The sequence below is a fragment of the Fistularia commersonii genome, unplaced genomic scaffold (genome assembly GCF_037954325.1).
Source record: "Fistularia commersonii isolate RoL2024-O1a breed Wild unplaced genomic scaffold, RoL_Fcom_v1.0 HiC_scaffold_57, whole genome shotgun sequence".
In the NCBI taxonomy this organism is placed as follows: Eukaryota; Metazoa; Chordata; class Actinopteri; order Syngnathiformes; family Fistulariidae; genus Fistularia; species Fistularia commersonii.
The window spans coordinates 37,269-49,330 of NW_028234015.1; positions in this window are offsets into that span (position 1 = coordinate 37,269).

Sequence of the window (12,062 nt, forward strand, 5' to 3'; positions counted from 1 at the left end):
GTAATCACATCACAGGTTCAAAAGATATAGCCATTCGTTCAAAAACTGCTTATCTTATCGGGTTGAAGCGTTTTTGATTAGGAGTGGAAATAACTAATGGATTTAATCAAGCTGGTTACTGCTGTTGAAATATGTTGTTTAGGACATGATTCTACACAACACATGTCAAATTCAGTGTAATCCAGCGACAAGATCAAAAGATATAGCCATTCGTTCAAAAAGTGCTTATCTCACCGAGTTGAAGCAATTTTGATTAGGAGTGGGAATAACTAATGAATTTCATCAAGCTGGTTTCTGTTGTTGAAATATGTTGTTTAGGACATGATTCTGCACAATATATGTCAAATTCGTGTGAGCCCATTACAGGTTTAAAGGATATAGCCATTCGTTGAAAACGTGCTTATGAGACTGAGTTGAAGCGTTTTATGATTAGGAGTGCAAATAGCTGATGAATTTCATCAAGCTGGTTCCTGCTCTTGAAATATGTTGTTTAGGACATGGTTCTGCACAAAATATATCAAATTCAGTATAATCCAGCGACAAGTTCAAAAGATATTGCCATTCTATCAAAAAGTGCTTATCTCACCGAGTATAAGCATTTTTGATTCGGAGTGGAAATAATCAATGAATTTCATCTCGCTGGTTTTTGCTGTTGAAATATGTTGTTTAGGACATGAATATGCACAATATATGTCAAATTCAGTGTCATCCCTTCACATGTTCAAAAGATATAGCCATTCGTTCAAAAACTCTTTATCTTATCGGGTTGAAGCGTTTTTGATTGAGAGTGGAAATAACTAATGGATTTAATCAAGCTGGTTTCTGCTGTTGAAATATGTTGTTTAGGACATGATTCTGCACAACACATGTCAAATTCAGTGTAATCCAGCGACAAGATCAAAAGATATAGCCATTCATGCAGAAAGTGCTTATCTCACAGAGTTGAAGCAATTATGATTAGGAGTGGCAATAACTAATGAATTTCATCAAGTAGATTTCTACTGTTGAAATATGTTGTTTAGGACATGATTCTGCTCAATATATGTCAAATTCAGTGTAATTCCTTCACAAGTTCAAAAGATATAGTCATTCGTTCAAAAAGTGCTTATCTCACCGAGTTGAAGCGTTTTTGATTCGGAGTGGAAATAACTTTTGAATTTCATCAAGCTGTTTTTTGCTGTTGAAATATGTTGTTTAGAACATGTTTCTGCACAATATATGTCAAATTCAGTGTAATCCCTTCATAGGTTCAAAAGATATCGCCAGTCGTTCCAAAAGAATTTATCTCACCGACTTGAAGCGTGTTTGATTAGGAGTGGAAATAACTAATGAATTTCTACAAGCTGGTTTCTGCTGTTGAAATATGTTGTTTCGGACATGATTCTGCACAATATATGTCAAATTCAGTGTAATCCCTTCACAAGTTCGTAAGATATAGCCATTTGTTAAAAAAGTACTAATCTCACCGAGTTGAAGCGTTTTTGATTAGGAGTGGAAATAACTTTTGAATTTCATCAAGCTGGTTTCTGCTGTTGAAATATGTTGTTTAGAACATGTTTCTGCACAATATATGTCAAATTCAGTGTAATCCCTTCATAGGTCCAAAAGATATCGCCAGTCGTTCCAAAAGAACTTATCTCCCCGAGTTGAGGCGTTTTTGATTCGGAGTGGAAATAACCAATGAATTTCATCAAGCTGGTTTTTGCTGTTGAAATATGTTTTTTAGGATATGATTCTGCACAATATATGTCAAATTTAGTGTAATCACATCACAGGATCAAAAGATATAGCCATTCGTTCAAAAACTGCTTATCTTATCGGGTTGAAGCGTTTTTGATTGGGAGTGGAAATAACTGATGGATTTCATCAAGCTGGTTACTGCTGTTGAAATATGTTGTTTAGGACATGATTCTGCAAAACACATGTCAAATTCAGTGTAATCCAGCTACAAGTTGAAAAGATATAGCTATTCGATCAAAAAGTGCTTATCTCACCGAGTTGAAGCGTTTTTGATTCGGAGTGGAAATAACTAATGAATTTCATCAAGCTGGTTTCTGCTGTTGAAATATGTTGTTTAGGACATGATTCTGCACAATAAATGTCAAATTCTTGTGAGCCCATTACAGGTTCAAAGGATATAGCCATTCGTTCAAAACATGCTTATGAGACCGATTTGAAGCGTTTTTGATTAGGAGTGGATGTAACTAATGAATTTCATCAAGCTGGTTCCTGCTGTTGAAATATGTTGTTTAGGACATGATTCTGCAGAAAATATTTCAAATTCAGTGTTATCCAGCAAAAAGATCAAAAGATATAGCCATTCTTGCAAATAATGCTTATCTCACCGAGTTGAAGCGTTTTTGTTTAGGAGTGGAAATAACTAATGAATTTCATCAAGCTGGTTTCTGCTGTTGAAATATGTTTTTTGGGATATGATTCTGCACAATATATGTCAAATTCAGTGTGATCCCATTAAAGGTTCAAAGGATATAGCCATTCTTTCAAAAAGGACTTATCTCACCGAGTTGAAGCGTTTTTGATTAGGAGTGGAAATAACTAATGGATATCATCAAGCTGGTTTCTGCTGTTGAAATATGTTGTTTATGACATAATTCTGCACAATATATGTCAAATTAAGTGTAATCCCTTCACAAGTTCAAAAGATATAGCCATTCGTTCAAAAAGTACTTATATCACCGAGTTGAAGCGTTTTTGATTAGGAGTAGAAATAACTTTTGAATTTCATCACGCTGGTTTCTGCTGTTGAAATATGTTCTTTAGGACATGATTCTGCACAATATATGTCAAATTCAGTGTTATCCCTTCATAGGTTCAAAATATATCGCCATTCGTTCAAAAACTGCTTATCTTATCGGGTTGAAGCGTTTTTGATTGAGAGTGGCAATAACTAATGAATTTCATCAAGTAGATTTCTCCTGTTGAAATATGTTGTTTAGGACATGATTCTGCACAATATATGTCAAATTCAGTGTAATCCCTTCACAAGTTCAAAAGATATAGCCATTCGTTCAAAAAGTGCTTATCTCACCGAGTTGAATCATTTTTGATTAGGAGTGGAAATAACTAATGAATTTCATCAAGCTGGTTTCTGCTGTTGAAATATGTTGTTTAGGATATGATTTTGCACTATATATGTCAAAGTCAGTGTGATCCCATTACAGGTTCAAAGGATATAGCCATTCGTTCAAAAACGACTTATCTCACCGAGTTGAAACATTTTTGATTTGGAGTGGAAATAACCAATGAATTTCATCAAGCTGGTTTCTGCTGTTGAAATATGTTGTTTAGGATATGATTCTGCACAATATGTGTCCAATTTAGTGTAATCACATCAAAGGTTCAAAAGATATAGCCATTCGATCAAAAACTGCCTATCTTATCGGGTTGAAGCGTTTTTGATTAGGAGTGGAAATAACTGATGGATTTCGTCAAGCTGGTTTCTGCTGTTGAAATATGTTTTTTTAGGACATGATTCTGCAAAACACATGCCAAATTAAGTGTAATCCAGCGATAAGATCAAAAGATATAGCCATTCGTGAAAAAAGTGCTTATCTCACCGAGTTGAGACGTTTCTGATTAGGAGTGGAAATAACTAATGAATTTCATCAAGCTGTTTTCTGCTGTTGAAATATGTTGTTTAGGACAAGATTTTGCACAATATATGTCAAATTCAGTGAAATCCCATCACAGGTTCAAAAAATATAGCCATTCGTTCAAAAATTGCTTTTCTCACCAAGTTGAAGAGTTTTTGATTAGTATTGGAAATAACTTTTGAATTTCATCAAGCTGGTTTCTGCTCTTGAAATTTGTTGTTTAGGACATGATTCTGGAAAAGATATGTCAAATTCAGTGTAATCCCTTCACATGTTCAAAAGATATAGCCATTTTTTCAAAAAGTACTTATCTCACCGAGTTGAAGAGTTTTTGATTAGGAGTGGAAATAACTTTTGAATTTCATCACGCTGGTTTCTGCTGTTGAAATATGTTGTTTGGGACATGATTCTGCACAATATATGTCAAATTCTTGTGAGCCCATTACAGGTTCAAAGGATATAGCCATCCGTTCAAAAAGGACTTATCTCACCGAGTTGAAGCGTTTTTGATTCGGAGTGGAAATAACCAATGAATTTCATCAAGCTGGTTTCTGCTGTTGAAATATGTTTTTTTAGGATATGATTCTGCACAATATATGTCAAATTTAGTGTAATCACATCACAGGATCAAAAGATATAGCCATTCGTTCAAAATCTGCTTATCTTATCGGGTTGAAAGCGTTTTTGATTAGGAGTGGAAATATCTGATGGATTTCATCAAGCTGGTTACTGCTGTTGAAATATGTTGTTTAGGACATGATTCTGCAAAACACATGTCAAATTCAGTGTAATCCAGCTACAAGTTGAAAAGATATAGCTATTCGATCAAAAAGTGCTTATCTCAACGAGTTGAAGCGTTTTTGATTCGGAGTGGAAATAACTAATGAATTTCATCAAGCTGTTTTCTGCTGTTGAAATATGTTGTTTAGGACATGATTCTGCACAATATATGTCAAATTCTTGTGAGCCCATTACAGGTTCAAAGGATATAGACATTCTTTCAAAATGTGCTCATGAGACCGAGTTAAAGTGTTTCTGATTAGGAGTGGATATAACTAATGAATTTCATCAAGCTGGTTTCTGCTGTTGAAATATGTTGTTTAGGATATGATTCTGCACAATGTATGTCCAATTTAGTGTAATCACATCAAAGGTTCAAAAGATATAGCCATTCGTTCAAAAACTGCCTATCTTATCGGGTTGAAGCGTTTTTGATTAGGAGTGAGATAACTGATGGATTTCGTCAAGCTGGTTTCTGCTGTTGAAATATATGTTTTTTTAGGACATGATTCTGCAAAACACATGTCAAATTAAGTGTAATCCAGCGATAAGATCAAAAGATATAGCCATTCGTGAAAAAAGTGCTTATCTCACCGAGTTAAGACGTTTCTGATTAGGAGTGGAAATAACTAATGAATTTCATCAAGCTGGTTTCTGCTGTTGAAATCTGTTGTTTAGGACAAGATTTTGCACAATATATGTCAAATTCAGTGAAATCCCATCACAGGTTCAAAAAATATAGCCATTCGTTCAAAAATTGCTTGTCTCACCAAGTTGAAGAGTTTTTGATTAGTATTGGAAATAACTTTTGAATTTCATCAAGCTGGTTTCTGCTCTTGAAATTTGTTGTTTAGGACATGATTCTGGACAAGATATGTCAAATTCAGTGTAATCCCTTCACATGTTCAAAAGATATAGCCATTCGTTCAAAAAGTACTTATCTCACCGAGTTGAAGCATTTTTGATTAGGAGTGGAAATAACTTTTGAATTTCATCACGCTGGTTTCTGCTGTTGAAATATGTTGTTTAGGACATGATTCTGCACAATATATGTCAAATTCTTGTGAGCCCATTACAGGTTCAAAGGATATAGCCATCCGTTCAAAAAGGACTAATCTCACCGAGTTGAAGCGTTTTTGATTCGGAGTGGAAATAACCAATGAATTTCATCAAGCCGGTTTCTGCTGTTGAAATATGTTTTTTAGGATATGATTCTGCACAATATATGTCAAATTTAGTGTAATCACATCACAGGATCAAAAGATATAGCCATTCGTTCAAAATCTGCTTATCTTATCGGGTTGAAGCGTTTTTGATTAGGAGTGGAAATATCTGATGGATTTCATCAAGCTGGTTACTGCTGTTGAAATATGTTGTTTAGGACATGATTCTGCAAAACACATGTCAAATTCAGTGTAATCCAGCTACAAGTTCAAAAGATATAGCTATTCGATCAAAAAGTGCTTATCTCACCGAGTTGAAGCGTTTTTGATTCGGAGTGGAAATAACTAATGAATTTCATCAAGCTGGTTTCTACTGTTGAAATATGTTGTTTAGGACATGATTCTGCACAATATATGTCAAATTCTCGTGAGCCCATTACAGGTTCAAAGGATATAGTCATTCTTTCAAAATGTGCTCATGAGACCGAGTTAAAGTGTTTCTGATTAGGAGTGGATATAACTAATGAATTTCATCAAGCTTGTTCCCGCTGTTGAAATATGTTTTTTAGGACAAGATTCTGCACAAAATATATCAAATTCAGTATAATCCAGCGACAAGTTCAAAAGATATAGCCATTCGATCAAAAAGTGCTTATCTCACAGAGTTGAAGCGTTTTTGATTCGGAGTGGAAATAACTAATGAATTTCATCAAGCTGGTTTCTGCTCTTGAAATTTGTTGTTTAGGACATGATTTTGGACAAGATATGTCAAATTCAGTGTAATCCCTTCACATGTTCAAAAGATATAGCCATTCGTTCAAAAAGTACTTATCTCACCGAGTTGAAGCATTTTTGATTAGGAGTGGAAATAACTTTTGAATTTAATCACGCTGGTTTCTGCTGTTGAAATATGTTGTTTAGGACATGATTCTGCACAATATATGTCAAATTCTTGTGAGCCCATTACAGGTTCAAAGGATATAGCCATCCGTTCAAAAAGGACTAATCTCACCAAGTTGAAGCGTTTTTGATTCGGAGTGGAAATAACCAATGAATTTCATCAAGCTGGTTTCTGCTGTTGAAATATGTTTTTTTAGGATATGATTCTGCACAATATATGTCAAATTTAGTGTAATCACATCACAGGATCAAAAGATATAGCCATTCGTTCAAAATCTGCTTATCTTATCGGGTTGAAGCGTTTTTGATTAGGAGTGGAAATATCTGATGGATTTCATCAAGCTGGTTACTGCTGTTGAAATATGTTGTTTAGGACATGATTCTGCAAAACACATGTCAAATTAAGTGTAATCCAGCGATAAGATCAAAAGATATAGCCATTCGTGAAAAAAGTGCTTATCTCACCGAGTTGAGACGTTTCTGATTAGGAGTGGAAATAACTAATGAATTTCATCAAGCTGGTTTCTGCTGTTGAAATATGTTGTTTAGGACAAGATTTTGCACAATATATGTCAAATTCCGTGTAATCCCTTCACATGTTCAAAAGATATAGCCATTCGTTCAAAAAGTACTTATCTCACCGAGTTGAAGCATTTTTGATTAGGAGTGGAAATAACTTTTGAATTTAATCACGCTGGTTTCTGCTGTTGAAATATGTTGTTTAGGACATGATTCTGCACAATATATGTCAAATTCTTGTGAGCCCATTACAGGTTCAAAGGATATAGCCATCCGTTCAAAAAGGACTAATCTCACCAAGTTGAAGCGTTTTTGATTCGGAGTGGAAATAACCAATGAATTTCATCAAGCTGGTTTCTGCTGTTGAAATATGTTTTTTTAGGATATGATTCTGCACAATATATGTCAAATTTAGTGTAATCACATCACAGGATCAAAAGATATAGCCATTCGTTCAAAATCTGCTTATCTTATCGGGTTGAAGCGTTTTTGATTAGGAGTGGAAATATCTGATGGATTTCATCAAGCTGGTTACTGCTGTTGAAATATGTTGTTTAGGACATGATTCTGCAAAACACATGTCAAATTAAGTGTAATCCAGCGATAAGATCAAAAGATATAGCCATTCGTGAAAAAAGTGCTTATCTCACCGAGTTGAGACGTTTCTGATTAGGAGTGGAAATAACTAATGAATTTCATCAAGCTGGTTTCTGCTGTTGAAATATGTTGTTTAGGACAAGATTTTGCACAATATATGTCAAATTCAGTGAAATCCCATCACAGGTTCAAAAAATATAGCCATTCGTTCAAAAATTGCTTTTCTCACCAAGTTGAAGAGTTTTTGATTAGTATTGGAAATAACTTTTGAATTTCATCAAGCTGGTTTCTGCTCTTGAAATTTGTTGTTTAGGACATGATTCTGGAAAAGATATGTCAAATTCAGTGTAATCCCTTCACATGTTCAAAAGATATAGCCATTCGTTCAAAAAGTACTTATCTCACCGAGTTGAAGCATTTTTGATTAGGAGTGGAAATAACTTTTGAATTTCATCACGCTGGTTTCTGCTGTTGAAATATGTTGTTTAGGACATGATTCTGCACAATATATGTCAAATTCTTGTGAGCCCATTACAGGTTCAAAGGATATAGCCATCCGTTCAAAAAGGACTTATCTCACCGAGTTGAAGCGTTTTTGATTCGGAGTGGAAATAACCAATGAATTTCATCAAGCAGGTTTCTGCTGTTGAAATATGTTTTTTAGGATATGATTCTGCACAATATATGTCAAATTTAGTGTAATCACATCACAGGATCAAAAGATATAGCCATTCGTTCAAAATCTGCTTATCTTATCGGGTTGAAAGCGTTTTTGATTAGGAGTGGAAATATCTGATGGATTTCATCAAGCTGGTTACTGCTGTTGAAATATGTTGTTTAGGACATGATTCTGCAAAACACATGTCAAATTCAGTGTAATCCAGCTACAAGTTGAAAAGATATAGCTATTCGATCAAAAAGTGCTTATCTCAACGAGTTGAAGCGTTTTTGATTCGGAGTGGAAATAACTAATGAATTTCATCAAGCTGTTTTCTGCTGTTGAAATATGTTGTTTAGGACATGATTCTGCACAATATATGTCAAATTCTTGTGAGCCCATTACAGGTTCAAAGGATATAGACATTCTTTCAAAATGTGCTCATGAGACCGAGTTAAAGTGTTTCTGATTAGGAGTGGATATAACTAATGAATTTCATCAAGCTGGTTTCTGCTGTTGAAATATGTTGTTTAGGATATGATTCTGCACAATATATGTCCAATTTAGTGTAATCACCTCAAAGGTTCAAAAGATATAGCCATTCGTTCAAAAATTGCCTATCTTATCGGGTTGAAGCGTTTTTGATTAGGAGTGAGACAACTGATGGATTTCGTCAAGCTGGTTTCTGCTGTTGAAATATGTTTTTTTAGGACATGATTCTGCAAAACACATTTCAAATTAAGTGTAATCCAGCGATAAGATCAAAAGATATAGCCATTCGTGAAAAAAGTGCTTATCTCACCGAGTTAAGACGTTTCTGATTAGGAGTGGAAATAACTAATGAATTTCATCAAGCTGGTTTCTGCTGTTGAAATATGTTGTTTAGGACAAGATTTTGCACAATATATGTCAAATTCAGTGAAATCCCATCACAGGTTCAAAAAATATAGCCATTCGTTCAAAAATTGCTTGTCTCACCAAGTTGAAGAGTTTTTGATTAGTATTGGAAATAACTTTTGAATTTCATCAAGCTGGTTTCTGCTCTTGAAATTTGTTGTTTAGGACATGATTCTGGACAAGATATGTCAAATTCAGTGTAATCCCTTCACATGTTCAAAAGATATAGCCATTCGTTCAAAAAGTACTTATCTCACCGAGTTGAAGCATTTTTGATTAGGAGTGGAAATAACTTTTGAATTTAATCACGCTGGTTTCTGCTGTTGAAATATGTTGTTTAGGACATGATTCTGCACAATATATGTCAAATTCTTGTGAGCCCATTACAGGTTCAAAGGATATAGCCATCCGTTCAAAAAGGACTAATCTCACCGAGTTGAAGCGTTTTTGATTCGGAGTGGAAATAACCAATGAATTTCATCAAGCCGGTTTCTGCTGTTGAAATATGTTTTTTAGGATATGATTCTGCACAATATATGTCAAATTTAGTGTAATCACATCACAGGATCAAAAGATATAGCCATTCGTTCAAAATCTGCTTATCTTATCGGGTTGAAGCGTTTTTGATTAGGAGTGGAAATATCTGATGGATTTCATCAAGCTGGTTACTGCTGTTGAAATATGTTGTTTAGGACATGATTCTGCAAAACACATGTCAAATTCAGTGTAATCCAGCTACAAGTTCAAAAGATATAGCTATTCGATCAAAAAGTGCTTATCTCACCGAGTTGAAGCGTTTTTGATTCGGAGTGGAAATAACTAATGAATTTCATCAAGCTGGTTTCTACTGTTGAAATATGTTGTTTAGGACATGATTCTGCACAATATATGTCAAATTCTCGTGATCCCATTACAGGTTCAAAGGATATAGTCATTCTTTCAAAATGTGCTCATGAGACCGAGTTAAAGTGTTTCTGATTAGGAGTGGATATAACTAATGAATTTCATCAAGCTTGTTCCCGCTGTTGAAATATGTTTTTTAGGACAAGATTCTGCACAAAATATATCAAATTCAGTATAATCCAGCGACAAGTTCAAAAGATATAGCCATTCGATCAAAAAGTGCTTATCTCACAGAGTTGAAGCGTTTTTGATTCGGAGTGGAAATAACCAATGAATTTCATCAAGCCGGTTTCTGCTGTTGAAATATGTTTTTTAGGATATGATTCTGCACAATATATGTCAAATTTAGTGTAATCACATCACAGGATCAAAAGATATAGCCATTCGTTCAAAATCTGCTTATCTTATCGGGTTGAAGCGTTTTTGATTAGGAGTGGAAATATCTGATGGATTTCATCAAGCTGGTTACTGCTGTTGAAATATGTTGTTTAGGACATGATTCTGCAAAACACATGTCAAATTAAGTGTAATCCAGCGATAAGATCAAAAGATATAGCCATTCGTGAAAAAAGTGCTTATCTCACCGAGTTGAGACGTTTCTGATTAGGAGTGGAAATAACTAATGAATTTCATCAAGCTGGTTCCCGCTGTTGAAATATGTTTTTTAGGACAAGATTCTGCACAAAATATATCAAATTCAGTATAATCCAGCGACAAGTTCAAAAGATATAGCCATTCGATCAAAAAGTGCTTATCTCACCGAGTTGAAGCGTTTTTGATTCGGAGTGGAAATAACTAATGAATTTCATCAAGCTGGTTTCTGCTCTTGAAATTTGTTGTTTAGGACATGATTCTGGACAAGATATGTCAAATTCAGTGTAATCCCTTCACATGTTCAAAAGATATAGCCATTCGTTCAAAAAGTACTTATCTCACCGAGTTGATGCATTTTTGATTAGGAGTGGAAATAACTTTTGAATTTCATCACGCTGGTTTCTGCTGTTGAAATATGTTGTTTAGGACATGATTCTGCACAATATATGTCAAATTCTTGTGAGCCCATTACAGGTTCAAAGGATATAGCCATCCGTTCAAAAGGACTTATCTCACCGAGTTGAAGCGTTTTTGATTCGGAGTGGAAATAACCAATGAATTTCATCAAGCTGGTTTCTGCTGTTGAAATATGTTTTTTAGGATATGATTCTGCACAATATATGTCAAATTTAGTGTAATCACATCACAGGATCAAAAGATATAGCCATTCGTTCAAAATCTGCTTATCTTATCGGGTTGAAGCGTTTTTGATTAGGAGTGGAAATATCTGATGGATTTCATCAAGCTGGTTACTGCTGTTGAAATATGTTGTTTAGGACATGATTCTGCAAAACACATGTCAAATTCAGTGTAATCCAGCTACAAGTTCAAAAGATATAGCTATTCGATCAAAAAGTGCTTATCTCACCGAGTTGAAGCGTTTTTGATTCGGAGTGGAAATAACTAATGAATTTCATCAAGCTGGTTTCTACTGTTGAAATATGTTGTTTAGGACATGATTCTGCACAATATATGTCAAATTCTTGTGAGCCCATTACAGGTTCAAAGGATATAGTCATTCTTTCAAAATGTGCTCATGAGACCGAGTTAAAGTGTTTCTGATTAGGAGTGGATATAACTAATGAATTTCATCAAGCTGGTTCCCGCTGTTGAAATATGATTTTTAGGACAAGATTCTGCACAAAATATATCAAATTCAGTATAATCCAGCGACAAGTTCAAAAGATATAGCCATTCGATCAAAAAGTGCTTATCTCACAGAGTTGAAGCGTTTTTGATTCGGAGTGGAAATAACTAATGAATTAAATCAAGCTGGTTTCTGCTCTTGAAATTTGTTGTTTAGGACATGATTCTGGCCAAGATATGTCAAATTCAGTGTAATCCCTTCACATGTTCAAAAGATATATCCATTCGTTCAAAAAGTACTTATCTCACCGAGTTGAAGCATTTTTGATTAGGAGTGGAAATAACTTTTGA